This window comes from Lissotriton vulgaris, chromosome 11 (assembly GCF_964263255.1).
Source record: "Lissotriton vulgaris chromosome 11, aLisVul1.2, whole genome shotgun sequence".
Taxonomy (NCBI): domain Eukaryota; kingdom Metazoa; phylum Chordata; class Amphibia; order Caudata; family Salamandridae; genus Lissotriton; species Lissotriton vulgaris.
This window is the reverse complement of record NC_141699.1, coordinates 1,028,935,663-1,028,955,594: the sequence shown is the minus strand read 5'-3', so window position 1 is coordinate 1,028,955,594 and position 19,932 is coordinate 1,028,935,663. Positions and strand designations below refer to the sequence as shown.

The 19,932-nt window shown below is 47.3% G+C and overlaps 1 protein-coding gene and 1 pseudogene across 1 annotated transcript in view; both read left to right on the top strand.

Annotated features, from left to right (window-relative positions):
- The window catches only part of LOC147683962 (guanine nucleotide exchange factor DBS-like), a 1,615,891-nt gene that overhangs the window by 222,989 nt on the left and 1,372,970 nt on the right, over positions 1–19,932 (top strand). The window lies entirely within an intron of this gene.
- On the top strand, positions 2,870–3,764 carry LOC147683964 (protein FAM221A pseudogene; annotated as a pseudogene).

Genomic DNA, 19,932 nt, shown 5'->3' with positions numbered 1-19,932 from the left:
ATGTGCTGTTTCGCGCGCAACATGTGCCTGGCGCGAGTAACGAAATTGCGGATGCGTTATCTCGTTCGCAGTGGCTGCGCTTCAGAGAGTTGGCGCCGGGAGCGGAGGCTTGCAAGACCAAGGTGCCGGAGGGTATCTGGGCGTGGGGGGAGTGAGAGTGGTGGGTTTGGTGGAACGGTCGCTTGCGGAGTCTACCAGGTGGGCGTACAGGTTGGCTTGGAATGAGTTTGGGAAGTTTGTGGGTCTGGGAGCGGGGGTGCTGGGTTTGCAGACGAGTGCGAAAGGCGGGTTGTGCGCTTTGTGCTGGACTGCATGGATAAGGGACTGTCACAGACAACGATTGCTGGCAAGTTGGCGGGTGTGTCGTTTTACTGCATGTTGTACTTGGGTTTTGATCCGGCTAGTTCGGATTTGCTGAGCCGAATGTTGAAGGGCTGGGGGCGGGTGCGGGCTGAGTTGGGGGGCGGGGAGTTGCCCAGGGAGGCGGTCACGTTTGACCTGTTGAAGTTGATTTTGCAGGAATTGGTTTTTTGTTGCTATGACGGGGGGAGGTAGCGCTTTTTCGCCTATGCATGATCTGGATGTTTTTTGGGGCATTTCGGGTGTCTGAGCTGCTGGGGGCGCGGGGGGCTCCGGGTAGGCTGTTTGCTGATGTGCGGGTAGACGGGCTTCATCTGGGCATTTGGTTGGGGCGGTCCAAGACTGACCAGCTGGGTCGGGGTAAATGGGTGTGGTTGTCGGTGAGTGGGTGTGCAGGTGTGTGTCCGGTGAGGGAATGGCTGTGTTTTCGGCAGAAAGTGCAGCGGACAGAGGGGGAGATCTTTGTGCATGTGTCACAGAAGCGTTTGACGTCGAGTCAGTTGTTGGCTGTGCTGCGGATGGCTTTGCGGAGGCTGGGTAGGGACCCGGCTCGGTTTGGCACGCATTCCTTTCGAATTGGGGCGGCTACTGCGGCGGCGGGTTTGGGTTGGTCATGGGAGGAGATCAGGAGGATTGGTCGCTGGAGGTCACGGTGCTGCGAACGCTACGTGCGCAAGTGAGGGCGGGAGCGCAACGCTTGGATGGCGACGCTGCTTGGCGTAGTTTCTTGTCTGCCTTGGTACTAATATCTTTTTCTTCGTAGGTTGCGTTCGGGGGCCAGGGGCCAAGACGGTCACTTGGATCGTGGGACACTCGTTTGTGCATTGGGCTTCGAGGTATGCTGCCAGGCAGGTGTACGGTCGTAGCCTGGGCCTGAGGAGCAGCCATCATGAAGTTCATTGGTGGGGTAAGAGCGGAATGAGATGGGGTGAACTGTTGCCATGGCTGACAAAGAAAGTGTCGCAGCTGGGCTGCCCGGATTTGATCATCATTCACCTGGGGGAAAATGATTTGGTGAGACAATCGGGGGTGTCATTGACGTACTTGATGCAGAGGGACTTGGAGGTAATGAAGAACAATCTGGCTGGCGCCTGCATTGTGTGGACTGCGTTTGTGCCAAGGAGGATTTGGAGGGGTGCACTTAAGCCTGCGGCTGTGGAAAGGGCCCGCAGGAAACTGAATAGGGCTATGAGACTCTTTTGCGCAGATCGGGGGATTAAAGTGCTGGCTCATGACGGGCTCCAGCTGGAACAACCTCTTCTTTTCAGGGACGACGGCGTGCACCTTTCTCACATGGGAAATGCATTCTACCTTATGGAGCTGCGGGACTTGATTAGTTGTCTGTGGAACGAGTCAATCTGGTGTGGGAGAGTCTGAGTTCGAAAGGTGCATGCTTGGTGGGGCAGGTAACCGCCCTCCGGGGGTTCCCTGGGTGGCGGGAACCGGGAGGGGTGGGGAGTCCATGACGGGCAGAATCACCCTTACAGGGAGGGGGTTACAGGCGCAGGATGGGAGAGAGTGGTAGACGGGAGTGCGATGGACAGAAATGACCGAGGAGTCGGGAAGTGGAAAGGGGAAGTGAATGGGATGCAAAGAGGTTGTGGTGTGATTTGGGAATGGATGGTGGAGCACGTGAGTGGATGACGGTTGAAAGGCAGAATGTTGGGGGGATTGTTAAAGTTTGATAAGTTGATAATGTTATGTTTTGAATCTGTCATGCCTGTCCTAATAAATGGCCTTTTACGCAAAACTGATGCGTGGAGTGGTTCATTGCGCGATGCGGCCCCCGGGGGAATGCAGGTCGACAGACTAGTCTTCCCCCGGGGTATTCGCGCGAGGACACGGCGGGCGGAAGTGAGGTAAGGGGTTAGGTCAGGGGTGGGAGGGGTTAGATAGGAGGCTACTTAGGGGGGGACAGGAAACGAACAACTTCCTTTCCTGTCCCCGGTGCCTCAGGGAGAAGTTAGGTTTTGCCACCCGCCCGCCCTACAAGGATAAGGGTTTTTTGGGTGCGGTGTTGTTCTGGTTGCCGTGTTGGGCAACGTGCCAGTTTAGGACAGGATGGCAGGCAGGAGACGTTCCGGGAACCGGGAGGGGTGGGGAGTCCATGACGGGCAGAATCACCCTTACAGGGAGGGGGTTACAGGCGCAGGATGGGAGAGAGTGGTAGACGGGAGTGCGATGGACAGAAATGACCGAGGAGTCGGGAAGTGGAAAGGGGAAGTGAATGGGATGCAAAGAGGTTGTGGTGTGATTTGGGAATGGATGGTGGAGCACGTGAGTGGATGACGGTTGAAAGGCAGAATGTTGGGGGGATTGTTAAAGTTTGATAAGTTGATAATGTTATGTTTTGAATCTGTCATGCCTGTCCTAATAAATGGCCTTTTACGCAAAACTGATGCGTGGAGTGGTTCATTGCGCGATGAGAAATATGAAGTAAGAGCAGCGTTGACGAGCGGGCCGCCGCGTCTGTAAAACAAAGCGGCTCAAGACAGACCAGGGGGGTGCCATGGAGGCCGAACTGATCATCCAAAGCGCCCGGTCCCGGTCTAGTGCAGAGGTTCAGTTAGTAGCTGAGTCTAAGGCGGCGCAGGAATATGAGGAGTACCGGAGAATTGTAGGCAACGACGAACAAGGCAAACCTTTCACACCACAGGAGTACGAGGAGTACAAGAAGAGAGTGATCCCCATCAGGCTGCGGAACAGGCGGTATGTGAGCTGGAGGTCGCCCACTGGCATGGACTGTAAGCTGGTGGGCCCAGAAACCCCGTGCTTTTGTACCCACAGATACAAGCAGCACAAGACGGACTTTGAAGAGCTGCCAATATAGCGACCCATTTGTTTACCGTGCAGAGCGGGGCATTGCCAGTGCAGAGGGTACCTGTATGTGCCTCTAAATGGTACCTCCCCCATACGTTGCAAGTGCAAACACTTCGCCAATGATCACAGCGAAGCAAATGGCCACCGGTGCAAGAAATGTACCAGGTGCCCAGGTTTTCATAGTTTCTTCACTTGCGGTTGTGACAAACCAGTCTATTTGCGCAAGACTGTAGTGGAAACTAAAGAGGAGCGGCTGGCACTAGGGAAGCCAGTGGGGGAAGATGTCCCGTATGCTGCAATGGGAGGCCTGATTGCATAAGAGCGAAAAAGGGGCCGAGGCTCTTGCCTACTTGGAATCTTCAGGAAGTAGATCGGACCACCCAGTTGTAAAAGCACATGGTCCACGGCTAGCAGATGACTCTAATAGTACTTCTCAACCAGTCTCAGGCGTAACCACTGCACCGAGGAGGCAGACCTGGCTTACTTTGAAAAACGGTACCAGGAACGACTGACAAGAGAAACGTCTTCAAAAGGCTTGAAACCAAAAAAAAGGACCCACCCAACCTAGACCGAAACAGCCATGACCATTTTTAAGTCATCGATATGGTTTAATAATGTTGCAATAGCAAACTGTCATATGAACCTTTCCGTTACATGCCTGCTTAGTATGTATTATTAAATTCTACTTTTGCAGACCTGCCAACTTTTAAAATCATTTCACCATGTGATGAGAGGCAGGGTTGGATTGGTAAGGCGGGCACTCTGGCAATGGCCGAGGGGCCGGTATCGAAGTTCCAGCTGTGGGCTGCATTTTTGGCAGCCTGGGGGAGGGCGATTTGGGCTGTGTCTGGTGTGTTTCGATGTCGCCAGCGGCCCAGTGGGGCCCTGAGTGGCCTTTCTGGAGTCATATGGGCGCCCATTACTTCCCTTTTATCAACGAACAGAGGTGTCACTCCCTTTCTCTCGCTGAGCCGGCCAATTAATGTGTGCCTGCTGAGCGGGGGCAGGGGGCCTGAGCAGAAGTGGCCTCACTTGTTTTCAGGTGTATATAAAAGTTCGTAGAAGCAGTGTTTTGCAGAAAGGCAATATGCAAATGTGGGACTTTTTTTTTTTGTGTGCCCGGACCCATTTCTAATCCCAATCCAAACCTGATGAGGGGTATGGCCTTAGAGGGGGCAGGGCTTTGTGTTGAACTCTAACTGTACGGCACTTGTACCGCTCTCTCCCCCAAAAAATAAAAAAAATAGCATAATCAAAAGCTTCTTTGTCGGCTGCCAATATTGTAGGGCGATTAAATAGCCCCTAATTGACATTGGCTGTGCAGATCCTCCAGTCATTGACTTGAAAGTAACTTTGGTCGTGGCTTTCCTGTTCAACTTGTGTTCTACTGAGTGACATTGGCTCCTCACCGGTTCACAGTGTAAATGAAGCTATTATTGTGTAACATGTTGTGGCATAGTGTTACTAGGCTTGCCACCTGGCTTGTTTTATACCGTCATTTTAATGTTCTGGCCAGTACAAAAATTAGGAAAAGCACCTAAAGCCGGTAAAATTCCCCCTATCAGCACATACTTTAAACATTAAATGTATTACGAGAACTTTTTAAAATGTGTACTGCAGCTGCTTTAACGACCCCTGACTAATAATTAAAATAAAGACAGAAAGGCCATGTTAAAAATGAATAAGGACAATTTTGTATAATGTTCTATTAAAGAATTGTGTCCGGGCCTATGCAGGATGGTAAGCCTGAACAACATGGCTCGTATTTGTCTCAGGGAAAAGTGGCAACCCTAAGCATGAGTTTGGCAGGTCTGTGTTTGAGTGATAAGTAGCCTCTTTAAGGCTCCCAACTGATATCACCTGACACCCATAGTCCAATAACTGTCCCATTTTTAAATTAGCAATGATGTAAACAGCTGGATAAATGTACTGCAAAGTTACTTTTTTACTTGAAAAATAATACACCACTTAAAATAACATTATTTTTATGTCCCTGTGTTTAAAATGGGAGTTTGTGTCTGGACGATCATTTTACATACTTCTACTGTCAAAATGTACTTTGGTCCATCTAGTTATTGATTAGCAAAACTTCAACTTACTTAAGTAGGTTTAATTAAGGAAGTAGTCAGGAAGCATGTCAGTTTCTGTTATAGTATTGTAGACACAGTTGTTAGATATATGGCAGCGAGTCAAATTATGGGTACGAACCCGGAGGCGAGAGCCCTTAATGAAGGAGAAGAGAAATTATCTGTGGCATAATACCATTCATAGGGCCACTAGCACTATTAAAACTGCTTGTTGGAGTCTTAGGGTCTTATTATAAGTTGCTACTTTTATTGAGATCGCTACACAAACTTGTGTTTGTGCAGATATGGCAATTATAAGTGGGGCAAAGTTTAGCACACCCAGTAGTTACCAGGCGTGATGAAGTTTGCATCATGCGTTACATTTGTGCCCAGCATTTACCAGAAAATGTGGATTGTGATGCAGTAAGCACCCACATTTGCATGATATTCCCCAAAACTCAAAAAAGGTGATCATTATCACACTTATAGACTCCAAATATCTTATTATCATATCTGATAGTGGCGATGTCCATCCTATGGCTTCTGCTGTAAGACACTAACAATGTATACAGGAAGTAGTCTACAGTTCCATCGTACATTTTGTAAAAATGTCACCACATGTGGACTTCAGCACCTATTGTGCCATCCATTGACTGGGCTGATAAAATATGGCTTTAGGTCTACCATGTGTAGCCCGTCTGCAGCAGCCTTAAAACCTGCTGTCAAACCTGTCGGAATGACCATTTCGGACAGACAGGAAACTCTGCTTTTAAGTGCCTGATATTTAAAGTGGAACATTTACAAAATTAAAGTTCCCATGTTTCTCCAGTGGCTTGTCTCCGAAAGCTATTTTCACGGACAGGGCTATAGTTGAATCAGAGAATTGTAAAAATACCGTTTATACACATTAATCCGGAACATTTGACAGAAAACAGCAAGACTAGTCATCCAAAGTCTATTAAATGTATGGAAAATTAACTTTTAGAAAGGTAGACTTTTTCTGCCTCAGATACAGTCAGGCTAATTTGCATTAGTGTGGGGCAGCTGGCCTACTACTGTCTCCTTGTAAATAAATTGTTAAAACAGATATCCCTGTAGAGACGATAGCCTGGGTATGGGGGGGGGGAGAGGGAGGATGTTTCTTCCTCTTGCAGGAATGACAGTTGGGGTGGGCTCGGGAACTTAATTAACGTGTACAGTCTTGTAAAGTGCCATGGTCAGGCCCTCCCTTCCACTGGTAGAGGTAAAGTGGGACATGGGGGAAGGTAAACATTTGTTTCCCAGGCCCTCACTAGCCAGACTGGATCCAAACCCAGAAGGAAGTGTACTTCCCATAAAACTAATTTGGAGTGGACATGGAAGGGGACTGCTTTTTCCCTATCCACTCATCTGGGTAGGCACAAGTTCTCTACACAAAGGAGGAAAGGTTCCCCCAGCTTGAATTATAGAAGTAATGTGCACTGGGGATTGTTTGCAGTAGGGCAACAGGAACTGCTGAAAAAAATGGGTAAAGTTACCCCTTGGAACGTATAGCCACTGGTTAGGGAAGAGCCAAGAGTCAACACCACCCCCTGGCTATTGCCAACCATGAATATGGCACCTGTAGGAACCATCCTCATAACATTTCTGGACATGTGGAAGATCAGAAGAGGACTGAACCCTGCTTGTTGTAAACTGAGAGAACCCTGAAGGACTGGACTGGGTCAGTGAGCAGGCCTCCTTTGCGACTACAGAGAACCAAAAAAGTTTTTATAAAAAAAACACTTTTCAAGTATTCCCAGCTGCCCAATATTAACTAGACCTACACTGGACCATGCTTAATGCCTATGCTGGATCAAACCCTAAAGTCCCCAGAGTTTCTCCTGAGGTCTGGGAGCCTTAAATGAAGAGCTGTAGAAACAAGCACATACCCTACAAAGTTTTGGCTGAAGAAACAGGTTTGTCCAGTTTGGAGTTTCTCAACAGCAAATCCTTTTCAACAGGCCCTTGGCAAGAAGGTATCCAGCCTTGTGGAACCCTCATTGGATACTACCTGCTGCCCTGCTTCCCTGCTGAAAGACAATGACTTCCTTTTCAAAAACTAAGTCCCAAGGAGAAAATCTTGACTAGTAAACATAGTGAGAAGCATCCAGGCAAACATTGGACCTTGGCGGGCAGGACATTCAAATTTCCCCTTCACAGAGCTTTTCCAGCATAAAGCAACAGCTTCAGGGGGACCTTGCCCGACAGCGATCCGACTTCACATTAACTTTGCTGAATACAGCCTGCTGCATTGCCCCGCTGGAAGACTTTTTCCTCCATTTTGCAGACTAGTCCAAAGGTAAAATCTTTAACCAAGCTGCCCCGTTTATTGTATCCGACATCAGCATCCATCGCAGTCAGCCTCAAAGTGCGCCTAGGTCGAAGTCTACCACAACCATAGATTATTATTTGCTCTTAGTGCTTTTTGGGGTTATTTTTGATTAAAATCTTTACAATTTCAGTCTACTGTTCCCATTATTAGATTTTTGTCATTTTATGATTACAGTTTTCTGTTTTTCCTAAATTGAAGTGCAAGTTTTATTTTTTGGGCGTTTTGAAATCAGGTTGATTTAGTGACTTTTGGGATTCACCCTGACAAGCTAGTGTGATTATTCCTTGAAGTTGGCGACTGCTCACCCTAAATAATGATGCACTTTCTTACACACTGGGTATACCAATTTTATCGAAAAAGTTCTTTGACTGGAGCATCCTTCCCAAACCCACCAGAGAGCATCAGTCTCACTCACAACACAAGCTTGCACGGTTCAAAGTGAGGCTAATTAGAACATTTTTTCTCCAGGGCTGGTTTTGGTTCCCTAGTCTGACACTAGTCTGACAGCAGGAGCTAAGGAGCCTGAGGAACTCACCTGTTCAACACTCAGAATCTCAAGGGTTGAAAAACACTTCTTCTGAGTCCTTATAACAATTCTGTGCCTATCCCTGAAAGACTTCAACGTGGCTCAAACTTAACTTTGAACGTGATGGCTCTCCTTTGTTTTTAGTGAAGCCCACAAAGTTCACACTCTCATTAGGGGTGTACTTCCTAAGGTTGAAAATTCTTTTCGTTCTACAATCATATATATATATTTTTTTTAGCAGGAAAACAAAGTTTATTAGTACAGACGTCCTCAAAACATTCTAAAACAATAAAACACCCGTACACTGTAATATCAACTTAAAACCCACTAGCCCCCCAAAGCAGCACACCCTATACAAATCCAGCCTTTAAATTCTGCTTGACAGCGAGTATAAACTGTGCGATTCCTACTGCCACATCAAGCTAGCGCATACCAAACACCAGCTTCGACGCCTGCAACCGTAGAAAGGTTTGATAACTTAAAAACAGGGGTCTTAAAAACTTGATATGGGCAGTGATATAGAAAACACAATTCATAAGTACATGATACAAGGAGCATTTTACATTCAGGGATCATGTACAGAATCCATGACCATTCCGAACCACATTGCACCATTTCCGGTAAGCGAAGATTTGGTTACATATGACTCTCACCTTTAGAATTTCATTCCATAGTCTTGAGTCAGGTATATGGTCTGGTAAGACTGTGTCCTGGCCAAGGGTATTTAGTGAGAAGCTGATGGAAGGCTTCGTCCTCAAATATGCCAGGTCCAGAAAACCGTCAACCTTTCTCATGGAATCTCTCAAAGCTGGGGAAGGGAGATCAGGATTCAATTCTCTCCTTATTCCCTGAACCATGGTTTCTGGTGGCAGCAACAGGAGTCTCCTAAGACTGCCTTCACCATTGGATCCCAATCACAGGAGGGGTCCAGGGCAAGTACCTCTGCACCATACAACCCCAGAGGGGGTATTTTCCCTTCAGTAGGGGTTTGAAAGACAAGCCTCTATATTTCCAATTGAATTTAACTAAACACCCCGCTTGCAGCATGATACACCCCTTCTGAATAACTCATTTTAGGATCCTATTGAAGAATAACCCTAGATATCTATAAAAATTTACTACTTCTACCTCCCGAGCATTCAAGTGCCATTTAAAATGATTTGCTTTTTCCCTAAAGATCATCACCTTTGTTTTCTCCAGATTAATTTTCAGCAATTTCTGTTTGCTGTGAGAGAGACATATTTTCTTTGCAGACCGATAGGGTTGTAGTCCTGCAAAACCAAATCATCGGCATATAGAAAATCAGACATATGCTTATTCCCAACTCTGGGGAAGAATTAATACAATAGATCCATGGCTGCTGGAAGATCTGCCAAGAATAAACTAAAGAGTACGGGGGCTAAATGACATCCTTGTCGATGGCCATTCTGAATTGGGATTTTTTGTGATAATCTACCAGATTTATTGAGCACAACCTGTGCCCAGTTGTCCATATGCAGTGCTTGTAATGCGCTAAGGAGGTAAATCGGAAGCTTCCAGGTATCAGTTTTCCTCCTTAGGAGACCCCTGTCAATGTGTCAAAGGCTGTCTGGAAATAGATGAAACAGAAACAAAGTCTTTGGTTCACTTCCAGGGCCTTCCGAATGATGGCCAAGAGAGCAAAAATGTGGTCTATGGTGGAGTGGCCCTCGCAGAACCCTCCTTGCTCGATCGGTATGATCTTCTGCTCATATGCCCAATCATCCGACCGTTTCAGCAGGATTTTTGAGACCACCTTTACCGAGATGTCCATAAGGCTGATCAGTCTGTAATGTGAGGGGTCCGAGCCGTTCCCCTTTTTAAATATGGGTTTCACTATTGACCCCCTCCATGACGGATGATAGTGGCCTGTTGCAGCTATCCAGCTAAACAGGAGGGAAAACACCTTTGCCCACTTGACGCTATTTGACTTAATTAACATTTCCCGGATATTATTGGGCCTGCAACTCTTGCTAACTTAATCTAATCAATTACCGCACTTACTTCTTTCACAAAAAACCTTGGTGGGGCAGATTCTTATCGACAGTGCTTTTAAGCCTGGATGAGATAGGAGGGCTGATGTATAGATAACCTAAATATGCTGCTCAGATATTCTCGGCAATCATACATGTGAGTGCTGTGAGAAGTTGGCCTGATATGCAGTGCTCACTATTCTAGTGATCACTATGCATCAGTCCAAACGACCCTTATGGTGATTGGTTGTAAGTCAACCTTAGACCAGCTATCCTAGTAGCGTGGATACGAGCAGTCTTCCGGCTAAACTCTAGAGGGCGTGTTAAGCCAGCTGTTATACCATCACATACCCCTTGAACACCAAGTGAAAGGACACCACACAAGTGTTATGAAAATAAACAGTGTATTTATTAGAATCACAACAGCCCTGTACTCTTTATGAGGACAGGGTACTAAGCACACAACGAAACTCTTAGGAAAATACTTCAAGTGCACAATCAATACAAGTGCCCGAGGGCACGGGAAGTCTAGTGGTCTCGGGCGGACCCGATAAGGCAAGTCGGAAGCGATAGGGACTCGGGACCCTTAAATAAGGAGGCTATGCGGGCACCGAAATGCCGAAGTTACCTAGCCCAAGGGCTGCGGCTGCACAAGTCTTTACAGACGTCGGGAGTCCTCGCTGACGAGGCAGGAGCCGGAAGGAAGGAGTTGCTGGCCGGCGACCAGTGGAGATAGTTCGTAGAGATCCAAGCCTGGATCAGAGATGGATGACACCTGAAAGCAGAGGGGACCAAGTTCGTAACTACTAGCCAGTAGTCAGAGGGTACCAGGAGGGCACCGGATGATCGTCACCTCGACTAGGTGAGTGGGCGACGCTAGGCTCTGCAGTCTCACGGACCAGGAGGCGTTGTCGGCGACCAGGATGGAGGTGCGAGCTGTCCCACGAAGGTTGATGCTGTCGGCGTCGCTGGGCCCAGGATTGGGGCAACAAGCCTTGGCAAATTCAGGGCCACGTGATGGGCCTAAAATGGCGTCTTGAGTGGACCAGGAGGGTCCGGGGTGCTCCTCTTTCAGAAGGGAGCAAAGGCCAGTCTGGAGCAACCAGACCAGCAGCGTTGGTTGTCGGGCGTCGTCGAGAAGGTCACAAGCCAGCGGCCAGTAACCAGACAACGTGTTGAGCGGCAAGAGCAGAAGGGCCCCACGCAGATCGTGGAGATGCTGGGAGGCTGCACTTCGGTGCTGGAGCTGCTCAGGGTCGGGGCTTCTCGGACCCCAAAGCACTCACCAGAGGATCCCTCGGCGGTCGTGCTGGTTTAAGAAATCGTGCAGGTTCTGATGATGGCCGGTCCCTCGAGGTCTCGTCGCACCCACAGATCTCAGCTGAGCTGGCGATGTGGGTAGAGGTCAGAGGTGCCAGGGAAGCCGGTTCTCGTCGAGCTGGGCAGTCGGATTCCTGAGGAAGGACTTGCAGCAAACCGCAGAGTTCTTAGATGGTGCCTGCGGAGGCAGAGTGACTACTCCTTAGCCACAAGGGAGAAATCTTGAGAAGTGTCGAGAGTTCCTTTCGTAGAAAGTATTCTTGATTCAAAGATGATCTAATTTGGAAGGGTCCCCGCTCCTGCCTTTATCCTAAAGAAAGGGGTGGGTACGCGACTAGGTCCTGCCCTAGGGGTGGGACCAGGAAGGGGGGTGGTTACACCCCTCTCCCATGCCGGACTTTCCCCAGGTCAGGGGCTGGTGTGCCCCTGGAACTGGTTCTAGCCGGCAGATACGTAGTGAGCACCGGGGTGCCACTCCGCAGTCACCTTCCTGTAAAGCCCTGCCTACCCAGGATACACAAAACCCTGTCTGGGATGGTGCGAGCACCGCTCCGGACAGGAAACCCTTTGTCCAAGCTCTCCTCGCTGGAAGGACTCCCAGCAGCAGGAGGTCAGACTCGTGTCTGTGGTGGCAGCATCCATTTTGTGGAGCTGAGGCTTCAGTTAACTTTAACCGGGGTTCACAGTTACGTACATGTCGTGTCCCTCTAGAAGGGTGGAATGCTAACCCATCGCCAGCACTGGTGAGGGGTCAGTATCCCGATTCGTATGACACCTTACTCGACATGTCTTGATAACGCGATACCGAAGTTATCGATATGGTACGCGTTATCATGGAACAGCCATTGGGTCTTGGTTCCGCAAGCTGCAACCGGGCTCGGCTCGTGCCAGAGCCCAATTCACACGATTCCACGCACTCTGCCTTCAGGATTGTCAAGGCCTGCCATAGGAGTGACTGATAGGAATTCGGGTGTCCATTTTAGGGTTAGATATAGGTATACTATATCTAAAGCAAAGGGCGAGTACGCCACCTTGCCCCAGCTGTCGTGCAGCCATTTGTGTCAGATTTAGATGGCCATCCAGGGGTGGCATAATACATGCTTCAGCCCCTGGTAGGCCCTGGGTACACCGATGCCCTGAGTTACAGGGTCTGACAAGGTGGCCCAGTTCCAATTGGGTAATGCACCTAAGGTTCACATGTCAATTTAGCGAGAGAACAGCCAGGCTGTGGGTCTGATTGGCAGGCCCACAGCCAGTGACATTCGTAAACCAGTGAAACAAAAGCAAAAAAATCTGGGTGATCATAGGATTGCAGACCCTACTCTCCTACAAATGCCCCCTCCATTAGGGCTATAGGATTCATTTATTTTCATCCAGCACTCTTTTTGGTCCCATGATTGTATAACCTTCATCATGTCATCCCCCTTATTGTGGTATAAAGTGGGTTTTTTCTCTTTAATCAATTGGTTATACAGGCACTTTAGCCCATCCAACTCGTTAACGGGATGAACTTCTGGTCGCTATCTAACTTGTTTAGCTGCCTTTATCACCGGCTTTAGATTTGCTGACAGGCGGAATCCCACCAACCCTTCACATCAGCATAGCATGTTGCCTTTAACCCACGTTTTAAAGTTTACATGTATACAGTCCAACACGTTAACCAAAATCTCATTAAACCACAAGATTCTATTCTCTTGGCTCACTGAAAAAAACTAAATTTTTTCCGTATTATGGAACGTATTCAATAGCTGAAGGTGAGATGGGTCATGGTTGGTTGTGAGCCGCTGAGGGAAACAAACCCAAAGGGGGGTAGTACCTTCTCCACTGCAATGGGCTCATGAAAATTTGAGACTGCCACCATGGCCCAATGATCGCTTCCCTCATATTTTGCAACTTTAAAATCTAAAAAGAGACCAAATTACCAGGCTGGGGTGAACATATAGTCAATCAGGCCCTCCAAATGACCCTGACAAAACGTTGCAGCTTTCGGAATATAATTTTTAAAAAGACTGTTCTGACAAACCGGGCCATTATTTATCAGCCATTGACTCCGAACCTTGGACTCCCACTTGATTGAGCCAGATGGGCCAGAGGCTGGAGGAATATTAAAACAGTCCAATACATCTACCATTTGAATGTACACCAGGACAGGATACAAACGAGTATTAAAATCCCTAGCCATCACTGTAATTGCTCCCAGGAATTTCCCTAGGATTTCCTGTAAAGATTGGTCAAGTGGCTCCTGTCAATCATTTATTATGCAGTACTCTTCTCTGTGGATGTATACATTTATCAGTATAATGCGCCTACAAACATTATTATTCACACCAAGTCTTAACACAGAGAGCTGCATGCCACTAGTCAAATTAATACCTTCCAATGGTTTTTGATTACCGTAGCAGATATTAGGGTTATTACCCCTGCTGAAGCTCTACCCTTTTCTCGATTGGAGCCTTTAGTATTCATGAATAAAAAGCCTTCTATTGTTTTATCCTCTCTCGGCCAAGACTCCTAAAGGAACACCACATGGTTAGGCTTTATTCTTTTTTCCAAGTCACCACTCCTCCTAAAACACTTAAACCTGTGTATGTTCCAACTCCGGGTTCCCAGATTGGGAGAGGATTCCTCACTCTATGGCCCACTATACCAGTTGTCCCACTTCCATGTATCAGGAAGCTTCACCAGTGGGCAAATCTATTTCCCTGCTCCCACTAGGACCCTACCCTGCTCTGTCCATCTGTCATTTTCAAAAAACACCCTCAGATTTTTGGGGGCCTGACCATCTTGCCTCACCTTTGTATCAATTGGCCACAGGCTATCTTGAGGATAGGAAATAATCTGCTCACACTGACTGGGGGCCAGCCTGCCAGGCCTACTTAGGAAGGATGAAGTGTTTAAACCAGAGTCTAAGTCAAAAGCCTTAGACTTCACTCTAATTGGGCCCATGACTTCTAAATTGGCCTTGGCCAGTCTACATGTGATTTCATTACCAGAACAGCGATGCAGGGAAAAAATCACCTTTTGATAGTTCCCTTCCTTAATCCCCGACCTGGAACCCCACAGAGGCTAGATCACCTGAGGATATCCAGAGAGCGAGGGGATTTGCTTGAATATGCTCAGAATTATTGAGCAGTTCAGGGGGCGTAATTATTTTGCTTTTTCCCCCACCTAATTATATCCAGCAGCAAGACATGAGAACCAGGCTCAAGCATAGGTGATTTCTCTGGCATAATGGTGACTGCTTTGTACATTCTTTATGTTTCAAATACAATGGTCTCCTTTCCTCTGACAGGCGCTGGGGAAACTTTGTGTGCAGTACCTCGAAGTTTTATCGGCTGGGGATTCCTCGTTGGCCGTTACTACCATGTGTTTTTGCTTCAGCCCGGGCGGGGATATCTAGAGCAATTGTAGTACCACTGGCCGTTGGTTCCTTATTTAGCCTGGGGCCGTTAAGTGGTAGGGGCTTTATCCTTAACTTCGTTCTTCCACTCTTTCCTCTGCCCACCTTTGGCTCAAATGGTCTAGGTACTCTTTTTGTTCCTCTAAACCCCTGAAAGAGATAGTAACTTGGGGGGACCAAATATATGTTGCCTTTTCCTGACTAACATGGTGCTTTTTGAGATGTAAACTGAGCCCCTCAAATTTAGCAGAGCCCTACACACTTTGATGTGCTAGGCCTCTGTCCCATAGTTTCCCCCTAAGTAAGGTACCTTAGTTTCCATTCCCTCTTACCACTAGCTAGCCCATGAATGTTGAATGAACCACTTGATTTGAGCCAGAATACCCCATAGTGTGTTTTGCATAAGCAGCATTACGTCCAACAGGGATGATGAACCAGATGGCTATATATCCACTGACCGTCCCAGCGAGTCTGGAGTCACATGAGGCAATGAGTCCTTCTGAAGCAGTGATCTGCTCTTGTCCTGGGGAGTCGCATTATGTTGAGACCTGAAAGCTCCGGACCCATCTACCACCAAAGGAGTAGAAGACATGGAGAGTTTGAGTGTCTGGGGCCCCTGTCCAGGTTGGTCAGAAGGGAAACTCCAGGATATAATCTGGCTGGTCATAATTATCTACAAGTGCTTCTAAACCTTGGGCTCCAAGAGTCCAGCTAACCACACTTGGTGAAGAAAAAGCACTGGTCCAAGTACCCCTTCAGCACTTGGTTCAAGTACCCCTTCAGCACTTGGTTCAAGTACCCCTTCAGCACTTGGTTCAAGTACCCCTTCTGCACTTGGCTCCCAGTGGTTAATGTGGTCGAGCAGTCCAAGGACCGCCCAAGTGGGGGTGAGGGGTTTAAAGTGTGGATACAGATAAGTGAGCAAGGGGTTGCAACTCAAAATGCACGCAGCAGTACCAATCAATCAATGTCCAGCCAAATACTCACTTTCATGAAAAAAGAGGTATTTTATTTGTACAGTTTACCAACACAAAGGAAAAAGACAATATCCACAAACAATTACACAATCCCCCTTGATGTTGGGGTGCTATTGTTTCACTGACAGTTTTTTGTACCATTGCCTGCTCGCATTAGCAGTAGTGGTTATTCCCCATTCACTGTTGGCAAATCCAGGGAAATGCCCTACTAGCAGTCCGTGTCTCATGAATCCACACTGATTCTTAAATTCAAGTCAAAATTGCCCTAGCACCGCAGCACTCTCAGCAGCAAGTGCCTCCTGGGCCAATAGGGCCTGGCCCCAAACAAGTCATATCCGCTCCGGTAGGAGTAAACCTTGCAGAGTCCTGGAGTAGGCCCTGTCTGTGGGCGCTGGGAAGTGGCTCTAGTCCTGATCAGGTAAGTTGGCTGCACACAAACTCAGTGGCTGAACTTGCCAGGTGCAGGCTTTCTCCTGCAGAGTAAGTGTCTCCACGCTCCCAATGGTGGTCTGGGGGGGGAGTGACTCTAACACCTGGTCCTCAGTCCCGAACTTGGTGGATAATGCTCTGATATTACGCTCAACGGGGCCTGACTAGTCGCAGTCTTTATTGCTCCCGTTTACTGACCGGTCACCACCGCTCGCAGTCTACAGGCTGCAGACCAAACAACATAGCTCAACATATTGCCTACAGGCCTTTCCGACATATGGGTGATGCATAGCTGCCATACAAGCCTTTAGCCCTTACAGCAAAACAATCTTTACCGCAGCAGCCCCTCCTGGCATATGGGGTTGCCGGAACATTATCATGCAGGCTTTGGCCTTACCACAGCACTGCAGTCTTTACTACGGTGGTCCCTTATGGCATAGAGGGTCAATGCAACATTACTGCGCACGGCTTCAGCCCATACCACACAGCAGTCTTTTACATGGCTATCTTGACGGCAGTCCTCTCCTTGTATACAGGAGTAGCCAAATCACACGAACAATGCCCCGATCAGTGCAGCAGCCATTTCCTCACACCTCACAGAGGTAGTCTACATGACAGGGCTCCCAACTTGAATTTGCTCCCTCCAACACTCTCCTCTTCACAGGTCACATTGGCTTTGTCAACCAGGTAGGCGTTGGTGCTCCAATCTCCAGGGTGGGTGGTCGTGGATCCCCTGGGTCATGTCCCCTGACCCAACAGAGAGAATAGCAATCCTTGGCCTTCAGTCCGGGTCACAGGCAGAAATCTTGCAGAGTTTCCCCTCCTCACACTTCCCATCTTGCTGCTTGGAAGATGACAATTTTGGGGGTCTCTACATCCCCTTCTTATAGTCCATTTCCAGCCACCAAATGTGATTTAGGGTCTGAGTCTTTGAAGCTTTGTGTTGGGTTCTGCCTGAAGTATTTATGTTGTTCCCTCTTCCTCTTGAAACCCCATCTGTCACAGCAGGGGTGTCTCTGAAGCTGATAGTCCCACAAGACATGCCACAGCAGTGACAGACATTCACCCATGGATGTCAGCCACAATGATATGTGCATCAAAAGGTTAGCCCAGGGCTACCAGCCCTACTCTTAATGATTCTCTTACTATCCCCATCTCCTAACTGAAATTTGTCCAGGCACCTTCCTTGTGACCTCTCACTGAATCAAAGGATACCCTTTGAAGTGTATAGAGGAGACCTGGTCCTCCCCTCCCCGGTGTGTGTCCCACTCAGCTTACAGGAATGCAGCAATCCACTAATTTGTCTGGGTATACCTCCACTCCATGTTTCACCATGCAGACCTGGGTCTCCCAAAATGGAACTCGGGCCCTCCATGTATTGCACTATCCAAAAGCACACATACACACAGTGCATGAATAGAGCATATACGCACTGCACAGTACTGTATCCTCCATGTACTGTACTACTCACAGGCACACATACATCCAGCATATGCATTTCACATGCATGCACTGACCTGCCCAGCACTGTCTCATGTATGTACTGTACAACACACAGGCACATATACATCCAGCATGTGCATTTAACATGCACACACTGCACTCTTCATGTATTGCACCACTCTCAGGTACACATTCAATCACCATATGCATCCAACATACACATACTGTACCTTCACGTATTGCACCATTCCAGTTACACATACAACCAGGATCATACACTTATCCTGCAGGCACTGCACAGCACTACAGGCACTGTACCATTCATAGGCACATGCAGCTCTAGCACATCTATACACCATGCACCCACTGCTGAATTCTGCCTTGCTACTGTATGCCACCCTGCCCAGGCACACATACACCCAGCGCACGTACACCACTTCCGTACTGTGCAGCACTGCTTACCAACCTGATGCAAGCCAAGGGAGAGTTAAGCACACTGCAGAATACTCATTCCAATGACACAGGTTAAAAAGGATCTGTTCCCTCCTACTGATCACTACACGGTATGCTGCCAAAACCATACTCTTGTTGGTTAACTCCTGGCGAAAGCAGTAACCTTTCACCACTACGAGGATGCCACTTTGGGCCCCCTCCCAGTCCAACAAGACCGTAGTCTGTGAGACGGGCCTATTTCATTGAGCACACTCATGATCCATGTTTGTCTATGACAACAAAAATCTGCATTATGGATCCAGGCATCAGTACATTTGGGCACTCAGGAGAGGGGTGCACATTCATTCCCATGAAGAGAACTTTTCCGTCCCAACACCTATGTTGTATACAATGTCCAGCAATTGATAAAGGCTAGAGGCCTTATTGGTTCACTGGGAAAAGGTATGTCAGATTCCTTAGTTGTGACCTGTTTATATGGGAAAGATATGACAAAGCAGGTAGGCCATAGTTACTTATTCTGAAAAGCATATGTTAAAAACAATAGGCTTTTAGGGGTTGGTTGTTATTACACTGCTAAATCTTCTAGGACAGTATTTTGTTACATGGGACTTCGCAGTTTACCAAAATAGGAAAGCATTTTGGTGTTGGTGACCCGTTAAAACAAGCTATGGGGGTAGATGATTTGCCCGAAGGAGACCGCCTATTAGGCTATATAATAGTAAGGATTTTATATTATTTTGACAACTTTATTTTGTACATATTTTTTATGTTATTATGGTATACCTGGTAGATTCTGTCTCAGGAGGCTTATGACCAATACTGTGGATCTGAGTTGGTTATGGTTTAAAGCCAATGATGAATGCTATACATCTCTACCACCCCTATATTACCCGTAGAGTGTTTCCAGTCACATCCCTCCTGTGAAGATAGAAGATAACTCTAACGACTAGTATCCTATGTGATTTTTAGATTGTATCCATGTGTATCCCCTCCCTGTGTTTAGAATTATAGCTTTAACGACTAATCGCCTGTGGGACTGTTGGAATATAGCCAGGTGTATCCCTTCCCCCGTGTGAAGAGATAACCCTATTCACTAGAACAAAAAGAAATGTGTTCCTGAAATGTGTAACGTAACTGATTCTATGTAAAGTGCCTTGATAACATGTAACGGAACGGGTGCTATGTAAAGCGCCTTGATAACCTAATCGGTTCAAGTTCCTGAAATGTGTAACGTAACTGATTCTATGTAAAGTGCTGTGATAACATGTAACGGAACTGGTGCTATGTAAAGCGCTCTGATAACCTAATCGGTTCAAGTTCGCGCTATAGAAAACTCTAAAAATAAATAAATAAATAAAAAATAAATTTATAATGAAAGTTATGATAAAAGCAGTCGGTCTGCCATGTTGATTATGAAAAGGCTATATTGACGATAATAGGCCTTTAAGGGTAGATTGTTACTACTTTGTTTTAAACCCTACAGATAGATATATTGTTAAATGCAACCTCTGACACACTATGGGCATTATAGAAGATTTGCACTGTCAGAACTGTTGTTATGCCCACTTAGGAGATATAGTATTTAGTTTTGCCAACAGTAATTTTATACACAATGTGAGTTTATGGCTGTAATACTCGTGGTTGCCTTCTTAGAAAGCTTATGTTCAGTATAGGAGGCATCAGCCGGTTATGGTGACAAGCCAATGACAACAGCTAGAGGCCTGGTTAGTTCACAATGAAAAAATATTTGAGATAACATAGGTCTGACCTGTGTATTATGAAAAGTTGTGATGT